Here is a 9,709-nt window from a genome sequence, read left to right on the forward strand (position 1 = left end):
AATAAATAAAATCTTTAAAAAAAAAACCACTTTGTCCATACTCCTGTTAACGGCACTGAGTATGAAACCATAATTAACGTATCCACATCTGTCTTCCTTTATAAACATCTGGGGTGCCAGGACTATAGTCTAGTCATCTTTGCAACCCTAGCTACTAGCATGGGGGTGCAGAGCTTTAAAGATGTTGAATAAATGAACAGATTTGAAAGACCTGAAATAGAAGTAGAGCTTAAGTCTTTGAGTGACCAAGACACTAAGACAGGTAGGGATGGGAGATAGTCCGTTCCTATAATCAGAAGCTCCCGTTGTGGATGGCAGCTACAAGACTTCCTCCAGCTGTTCAGTGATCATGATCAGAGACAGAATTTAGGGCTCAACATACAACAGGCCCACCCCAGTAGGATGTCCCCTGTCTTATATGACTCCCAACCATTTCTCACACTGATTCTGCCTTTGAGAAGACAACTGCATTTTCCTACGCTTTAGTGTCACCATCTTTTGTGAAGTAACCCCTATTTCAAATGCTCCAAAAGCCAAATTCTTCTCTCCTACTCAAATTCTCATTTTCTCTCTCTTACAAAGTAGAATAGAAAACTTGAGGGCTAAATTAAGGATGCAAATAATCTGAGCACAAACTTAGCATGCAACTTGAGGGAAATTATATCTCTGTATATCTCAACCAGCTCTTCCTTCAAATGGAATCAACCCTACTATCAAGGAGGACACAGGAAATAACAAAAGGTAGAGCTTACATGGTGCGTACTATGCAGCTCACATGTATTAACCTGTTTAATTCTATACCTCTTCGAGGTAGGTGCTATTATTATCCCCACTGTGCACAAGGAGACTCAAAGGAGGCTGTAAAGCTCAGTTAGTGAGCGGTAGGGGCGGGGCTGGAACTGGAATGGTCTGGCTCCAGCAGCCATGCTGTTAACCATTACCTTCTACTGCCTTCTCTGCAGGTCACTAAAAGGCACCATACGCAGTACAAAAACTCCAGCACATTAAGGCATAAGGGCAAACAGTGAATGACAGGCCTCGGGTAGGCGACAGTGTTATGCATTTCAATCTAAAATGCATTTTACAGCCGAGATTTTAGATCTCAAACCACCCATTGTTTATAGCTAAAATACTAAGGGTCTCTTGTGATTTTAGCTATCTAGGAAATAGATTTGTCCTTCACTGGTACTACACTTACTATTCCGATGACACTGTCACTAGATGAATAGTCACCTTGGGGTGTTACTTTATGGATCAACGGGTTAGGTATTTCTCAAGAGCAGTGACCTAAGAATAGAAATATGGCAGAAAATGCCCTTGTGTTCATGATTTTTCTACAGAAACAGAATTTTATTTTTTTAAAAAAGCATTAAGTATTTAGGTCCGTATTACCCTTAACTCAAAAATTTAATTTAGACAAAATTTTAAGACCATGCGCTAGGTGTGACATAGTACCTTCAAACTGTTATCTTGTATAATCATACTCCCTTTGGGCAATGGGCCACTTAGAACGTGTTGAATGAGCGAATACCATTTCAGAGATGAATTCAGAACTCTGCATTTCCAGATGTTTCCTCAGAAGCAACAGGTGTCTTAAAATAGTCATATTTGCTCTGGAGAGCTCTACTACTCAGTCCTGCTTGAAGAGGGAGAACTTACTCCTTTAGAAAAGCTGAAAGCCACCCTTATCTGTACCCACGGTTTCTACATTGTTTTCTTCCCCCATCATCGAGAGAACAGAGAAAGATCAGGTTACATTGCTTTCTTAGGCCTGCATAAATTCCTGTGAGGTTCTCTCTTCTGTCAGGAAAAGTTTCCCTGGCAACCATATTTACACACTCACTTAATTCCCCCCCCCCTCCTTTGATTTGCTGGTTGGTATAAAAATTAATTTGCATTGAATTGCTTAATCTTACAAGTTAATCATTTTAACAGACTCACAAAATTTTAGAACTTGGTTTCTGGCCAAAATTTGCTTCCTAAGGGGCCTGTCTCCTTTCTTTTGAAATCTGAATGTAATTCTCTTCAGTTCAGTATTTCCCAGCACCTATAGTTTCTGGCTATAGGTAGAGAAAAGAATATTGTCCTGAAGGCATCTGGCCAATAGTATTAGTTAGGAAGATCAAGAGAGGAAGAGGTGCCTCTGAATTAATTCAGAGTAAGCAAGGAGTCAAATTCCTAAAGATCAGCTATGATAAAGAGATGGAAGAGAAGAGTCAAGGACCAAGACAAAATGTCTGGGCCACATGAAACGATGAACACCTAAGATTCTGGGTGATCAGAGTTCAGGACCCAGATAACAGGAATGGAACATGATTATCAAGTATGGAGTGTTATTAATTCATCTACCATGTATTTATTAAGCATCTAAATAGTACTTGGTGCTGGGAATACAGCAGTGAAGAAGAGAGATCCAGGTCATACCTTCATAAGGTTTGTAGTCAAATATTTAAATAGTGAACCAATGTTGGCTTTGTTATTAAACCAAGTATCTTTGGGCTAGGGGCTCATTATACAACTTCCTACAAGGGCCAGAACTGGTTTCAGAGTATGGACGGAGAAGGGACTTAACCGACAGAAACAAGGTCAAGAAGCCCTTCCTGGGACAAATGAGTTGGCATGTCAACAAGCCTTTGATATGTATAATGGTTTCTTCACATCTTCAACAACAATGATACTTAAGCCTCTAGACAGGGAAATAAAGAAAGGTACATTTATCACAGGGCACAAGGCTACATACTTTGCAGTATATACACGAAAAACATATAAAGGTACAAGCTATTCTTAAGCACACTCAACAGCTATTTATTGAGCATCTGCTATGTTCAAGGGCTGGTTTTCAGAACTGAAGTTATGGATATGAAAAAGACATAGTTCCTAGCAATTACAACAGTGTGGTAAATGCTAAAATGAGATGTTAAAGTACAAAGGAAGGCCAGAGAGGAAGGACGCTAATTCATTAAAAGCAAGTGGGGAAATGCTTCTGAGATGTGATGCTTGAATTGAATCTTGGTAGAGAGAGAAGTTCGTTGTCTTCAGCTGATAGATTTGGTGGTCATATGTTACACAGCAATAGATAACTACCACAGTGCCTTATGGTGACCATGCCACTAGCACACATAGGGAGAACATCTGTCCATCTAAACTTTGTTTTGTGACATACACCATAGGTTATACTATAAGTCTCTATAGATTCACTCTTATATATCCTAAGGCTCACCTGGTCCCTATTGGAGTAGAAGGTGTGAATAAGCACTCTGGGAATGGGAAGGACACAGGGAATGGAAGAAGCAACGCAGTCTCAGTCTTGTCTGATATCCCCCGCAGAAGAACCCCAAGTTGGCTGGTGTTCAGACCTGGTCAAGTGGTCGGCCTGTACCTAGCACAGTAAGGACTTGGTCAGTACCAGCCAAATAATCACTCAGAGGGACCGGGAGCAGGAGGAACAAGAGAAAGAGTGAAAGTTATGTTTGAGGGAGTGGTAATCAGGAGAACCAGAAAACTTCATTTGTTGTCCCTGCCAAGTAATGACTGTAAAGCCAAAAATAAGCAAAAATATCAAAGATTAAGTTTTCCTTCTTCAGGTGGGTAGATAAAAGAACGGAGCAGGCAACAAAGACAAGGGTGGGACATGAGCATCCAAGACAAATGTGGTAAATGGGCCACGTAGTTCAAAGCTTCGGGGTAGTCCCTGGTATGGGGGTGACGGGGTAGCATCAGCCTAACTGAAAAGGCATCAGATCAGGGCAGACAAGTTGTATTACATTTACTCAATCCCAATTTCTGTTTTAGTAGGTTAAAAAAAGCTTGCCATAGCTTCCTACAAGCAAATGGGAATATTCAACCATAAAAGGAATAGAAATGAACTCATTTCTTATTTAAATTGGGAGTAACAACAGTATCAGGACTGTAACTCTACCTGATAATAGTCTCAAGACCGTGATGTTTGAGTTTCCAGAAGACATTCCGGGTAATAACTCCTTGCCTCTTTATTCTCTTCTCTTCAAACTATCTAGTTGAACCTCAAAATACTCCCCATTTGCTCTTTTTTTTTTTTTTTAAAGATTTTATTTATTTATTTGACAGAGAGAGATCACAAGTAGGCAGAGAGGCAGGCAGAGAGAGAGAGAGGAGGAAACAGGCTCCCTGCTGAGCAGAGAGCCCGATGCGGGACTCGATCCCAGGACCCTGAGATCATGACCTGAGCCGAAGGCAGCGGCCTAACCCACTGAGCCACCCAGGCGCCCACCCCATTTGCTCTTAATATTGGGAGTCCAAGAGGAGAAAATCCCAGGAAAATGGGATCATGCACCATGACACAACAAGGACCTTGACACACTACAAAACTAAAACAAGGGATCCAGCACAACATGCTTTTCTGGCTTCAGGAGGTAGTATTGACACCTTCAGGCAGAACTTATTCAATGTGTGGGGTCCAGTGCAAAATGAAAAAGCAGGACCCAAGCTAAAAAATTAGGAATTTCAAGAGAGCAACAATGGAGCATTAAACTGAGTGAGGAGCTCTTCTAAGCACAGGGCCCTGGGAGGTTGCTTAGGCTGCACACCAGCAAAGCTGGTCTTGACTTCAGGGACAGTATAGAGTGGTCCGTTAGAGTCCAAGTTGGGTCCAAATCCTATCTTTGCCACCCATTACTTATGTGATTTAGCCTCTCCATACTTCCAAGAGATTGTGTGGTTGTAATCCAGTATTGTGAGAATTAAGCGGGATAATGAATAGAATGTATACAAAGTGTTTAGCACATAGTAAACACTCAACAAGTGGTAGCTGAACTATTAACATGCAGTAAAATATGCAGGTAATTATCAAAGCAGTACGTTTAAGAAAAGGAATTGCTGAACTGCTATTAAGGATATGAAAGCATGAGATTGGAATTTTAGGGCAACCAAAATAATGAGGCAGACAAGGAAGATTGAATCTTCTGCCTTCTCTAACTACTCTCCTACTTCTCTCTTCCCATTTATTGCAAAGCATACAAAGGGTGATGCACATGCTGCCTCCACTTTGAATCTACAGCTCATGCCACAGTCCTGTTATTCTGGCATTTAATATCCCCCTGCCCCCCCTGCCTGAACTGAAGCTATTGTTCTCAAAAAGTTACTAATAACCCTGTTTACCAAATAAAATGGGCATCTCCCACTTTCTCTTTACAATTTCATACTGCTGAGCAATTCCTCCAGCTTGAAACCCTCTCTTCTCCTTCCTTTTGTTGGCACTGCATCCTCATGTCTGATAGCGCGTCTGGCCAGCCTTGCATCTATCTGGTACACGAATGGTCCCGAAGAGAATGCATTTGTTGGAGGAAAAGACTAGATGGTTCTTTGGCTTCTCTGATACTCCTTCTTCTCCCCTATACTGACCCACTCCCCTATACTGACCCGCTTTCTTCTTCTTACCTCCCTAAATGTGGGCTTCTTCAAGCTTTGGCCCTTAGTCCTCTATGCTTCTGTTCATAGGCTGCTGCCTCTAGTTGACTAAGTTATCACACAGCTTCAGAGATCACCTTCTCTACATCAGGCTCCTTCACTTCTCTTTTGAGCTCTAGCCCCCCACTTCCAAATACTTATGGTACACATCCCCTTATAAGTTCCAGTATCACCTCAAGATATCTAGCACTTAGCCTTTCCTCTTCTCCCCAGACTAGCTTTCCTTTTTGTCTTATCTCTATTCATCTTGACACCCATGTTCAAGGCTATATTTGATTCTTCCTTATTTCTTGTCCTCCATATCCAGTCATGAACTCCTGCTCACGTTTCCTTTGTGATACTTACTGAACCCATCTTTTATTTTCACTGCCATCACCCTAATTCAATTCCTTACCCCCTCACATCTAGACTGTAAGTAACGGACTGGCTGGTTGTGCCGGTCTCCTTCTATCCCCACTAAAGTTTATTCTCCACACTGTTGTTGAGAATCTTCTTAAGAATCCTTTCACGACCCCGCATTTCCCTAACCAGTCATCTTCACTTTCCGTCATAGGAGATAGAGTTCTAATTCCTTGTTCAGCATTCAAAGCCTGTTAAAATCGGGCTTCTACCACCCCTTCCTGTCTTACAACTTTTCTGCTTAAACCTTCTGATCTTGCCAGATTGGTCCCTGAAAACTTTCTTCTATAGCCCAGTCCTGTGTTTTATAAACATGATTTTTCCGATCTGGAAATTCCTTCCACCGTCCGCCTCCCTCTATAACAAAATTCACCATGCCTCTGAAAAAAGCCTTCCTTCCTAATCAGAGTCCATAATGACCTTTCCCTTTTTCTGACTCCTATAATACCACATATTGCAGTGCTTTTGAAAACATACTGAATGGCTGCTTTACATTTAATCCTCACAACTTCATGGGGGTAGGGGGCATTGTCACAAAGAAATAAAGTCAACTAACTTGTCCAACTCATATAGCAAGTAACCCGTAGAACTAGGATCCAAATCCTTATTTAGCTGAGAATAATCCCCAGACTACACCACCTCTCTCATTCTCCTGTCTCAGTATCTGTACACAAGCAGGTGCTCAGTAAACACGGTGATTGAGAAAATTGCCTAAATAGCACCCATGACTCTCTAGCACTTACAGAATTGCCAATCCTAGCAATGTATATTAGGCACCTTCTTCACGTTGCTTGATCTGTAATATAGTTCAAGACAGGGGACTTGCCAAAATGTCACCACTATCCCTTCTAAAAATAAATATTGGTTTAAGCAAAGCTAAAAGGCCTGTATCTGATTCAAGCATGAGGTGAGTTTTGGGGATGTCCTCTGTACATCTCTAGGCCCATCCTTGCTCTTTCCAAACGATTAGGAAGTGAACATAGACTGGCTAGTTGATGGCTTATGAGGTCAAATGGACTATTTTAGAGTTCTGGAGGTGGATGCTAAGGCAGCAGAATAGGATTTCTCTGTTTTGGTAGCTAAGCCCTTGGTAAAAGAAGCCCAATAAAAGTGCATCATGGGTGGAAAATGGGATCAAAAGAGGGTAAGAGTAAGGAGGGAGGCAGAACAGAAAGAAGGAAATGCTAGAAATACTCTATCGAGGAGATGGTGCTGTCCTTTTCTGAATAGTTTCTTGAAGCTGTCAGATCCAACCCTGTCCTCTGCGGCAAGTACCACGGAACAGTGGGCTCTGTCGCTTCTGCATGATTCATGGCTCAGTCCTGAACTGCTTGTTCTGACCCACATCATAGGCCAGATCCTGTCTTGCTCCAGGTCCTCCAGGCTTCTGACCTTATTACTCCCTTCCTCAGGTCTCAGAAACCCGACCTCACAGATCTGACCTCCAGCATTGCTTCCCCGGTTATGCCCTGTATTTTCCTCTTGTTGTATGGTATAGATCCGTCCTCTCTGGATTATGCCTCTATTGTCACACGTTGTACCCAGTGTCCAGGCCTTCTACCTTGGAGCTACTGGAAAGTATCCCCTTCCCACCTCTACACTTTGAATGCTTACTTGGAAAGATACGAGTGACAAAGACCAGGGGTGAGCCTCCAAAAAACAGATGGCGGGGGGGGGGGTGGAATGTGGGGAAGAAGAACAATAAGAAGGAAAATACGATGGGAAATTGTAGTGGCAATTAGAAATTCTAGATTACTTTTGGAAAGTTACTTTATCAAGGAAGGAAAAAGGCCAAGGCTACAATATAAAACCACTGCAGAGAGATAACCATACTCTTCAAGTGTCTATGTTCACTCTCTCCTCTGCTTTGGCTGTCCTTCTGTCCTTCCCAATCTTCTCTGCGAGCAAACTCCTATTCATCCTTCAAGATCTTGCTTAAACACATACTTTTCTGGAAAGCCTTCTCTGACCCTCTCAGACAGCTAATTGTTCCCTCCTTTGTGTTTCCACAGCTCTTTCTATACACATCTATTATGCTATCACTTTTACTGGCAATTTTATTTGTCTCTCCCACTACTTCTCTGAGGACAAGGACTAATTATTTTATTCATCTCTGCATCCCCAAGACATAGAACAAGACACAGCAGAGTGCCTGGCATATACCAAGTGTTTTTTTGTTGTGTGATAAAAGACTTCAAGAGCAGTAAGAAGTACAATTTGCACTTCACTTGCAAACATCACATTGGTTCCTGGTACTTTTCATGTGTAACCATGTTTTCCCTTGATTTGGGAGAAACGACTTTAGACTCATAAAGGAAATTCTATTGATATCACTGGCACATTAGCCAGTTTTTCATCCTCACTGATGATAGCAACATCCCCCCCACCAACCCCTCCACCACCACCATCACCACCACCACCACACACACACACACACACACACACTCACATACTTCCAAGAAGCTCCCAGGGCAAGCTTAACATTAGTGGCACATGGCCCATCCTACCATCTCGGTTGTAGTGAAAGCTAAATTACACCGTGAGACTAAAGCTGCCACAGATCTTAGTGAACTGGTGGTGGTTGGGGGAGGGGGTGATAATCCAAAGAACACGCTGTTGGCCCACCTAGCAGAAGGGCCGGGAAGGAAGATGAATTTAAACCTTGCCTTATAAGAAATTTGTTAGAAACTCACGCAAAACAGCCGCTTCCTCTGGACATGACAGACCCGCTCCAGGTGTCCGGCGGTGACCTTTGCCCATGAGTGTCAGGTCATCACCCAGCACAGAAAACAAGGAGCTAGAGCCTTCCCCGGGCATCCCTCCTTCTCAAACCTGGCAAATCTTGGGGCCTGGTTTTCCTTTAGGAGATTGTCCTCTCCTCCCAGCACCGGCAATCCCCAGTTCCCTCTGCCGGTGCCCCTCTAAGCACCAATCTCGCCTTCGTCGCACAGCGGGGGCCCAGCCTGACTATAGGTCAAAAGTGCCGGCGTCCGGGCTGTCAGGCCCTGCTGAGTGGGGGGACGCTGAGGTCAGGCCCGACCCACGGGTCTCCTCGCACTCTGCGGGACGAGCGGAGCGGACGCAGGCCGCGCCAGGCCACGGGCTGCCGAGGCGCGGGCCTCTGCGCGAAGGGACTCGGCCCCCGAGAAGCCACTCGAGCGCCGATGCTCCGGCCGGTCCCCCTCTGCCTGCCGCAAGTCCCGGCACCCTGCGCGTCGCGGCCGGTCGCTCCGCGGGCCCGACTGCTGGGTGCCCGCGCGGGCCCCGCGCCGCGGATCCCGGGTCAGGCCGCTCGCCGCCTGCCCGCCCGTGCCCACGGCAGTGCCCCGCCCCGCGCGGCCCGGCCCGGTCGCCGCGCCCTGGCCCGGCCGTGACAGCTGGGTGCCCAAAGGGTTAAGCCGGCAGCGCAGCGGCCCGAGTGCCCCGCGCGCTGCCGGTCCGCCGCGAGCCGGCCCCAGCGCGCACGCGCCCGCCCGTTACCTGCGGTCGCGTTCGCGCTCCTCCTCCACCTGGCCGCTCTCTCCCGGGGGCCGCCCCTCAGCCCGCCCCCTCGGCTCGGCGCCGCGCACCCTGCTGGCTACTCGGACACAGCCCGGGGAGGAGGGGCGTGGGGGCGATTACCATATATTAGCATACCAGCGCGCATCACGTGGCCTCTCCAGCCAATGGTCACTCTGGAAAGGCGGGGATAGGGTTGAACACGCCTAGGTGCTGCTCCGGGCCTGAACCGGTGGCCATGGCAACGCTGGGCGGGCGGGGGAAGTGGGGAGGCACTGGAGCCCAGTGGCCCCCCGGGAGCATCTCTCCTACCTGAATTCCGTGTGGAGACGCCGTGTACTTTTCCCACTGTGCGGAGGGAGAAAGG

General features: G+C 45.7%; 1 protein-coding gene across 2 annotated transcripts in view; it reads right to left on the reverse strand.

Moving 5' to 3' along the window:
* The window catches only part of PHC2 (polyhomeotic homolog 2), a 113,233-nt gene extending 103,811 nt beyond the window's left edge, over positions 1-9,422 (reverse strand). Inside the window, exon 1 of one of the 2 annotated variants that reach the window (XM_059377181.1) lies at positions 9,325-9,422. The gene's annotated coding sequence lies outside the window, so the exon portion shown is untranslated. Of the gene's footprint in view, positions 1-8,537; positions 9,030-9,324 lie in introns of those variants that run through there. The other variant, XM_059377183.1, reaches the window with a different exon arrangement.
* Between the last annotated feature and the right edge of the window lie 287 nt (positions 9,423-9,709).

This window comes from Mustela nigripes, chromosome 14 (assembly GCF_022355385.1).
Source record: "Mustela nigripes isolate SB6536 chromosome 14, MUSNIG.SB6536, whole genome shotgun sequence".
NCBI lineage: Eukaryota > Metazoa > Chordata > Mammalia > Carnivora > Mustelidae > Mustela > Mustela nigripes.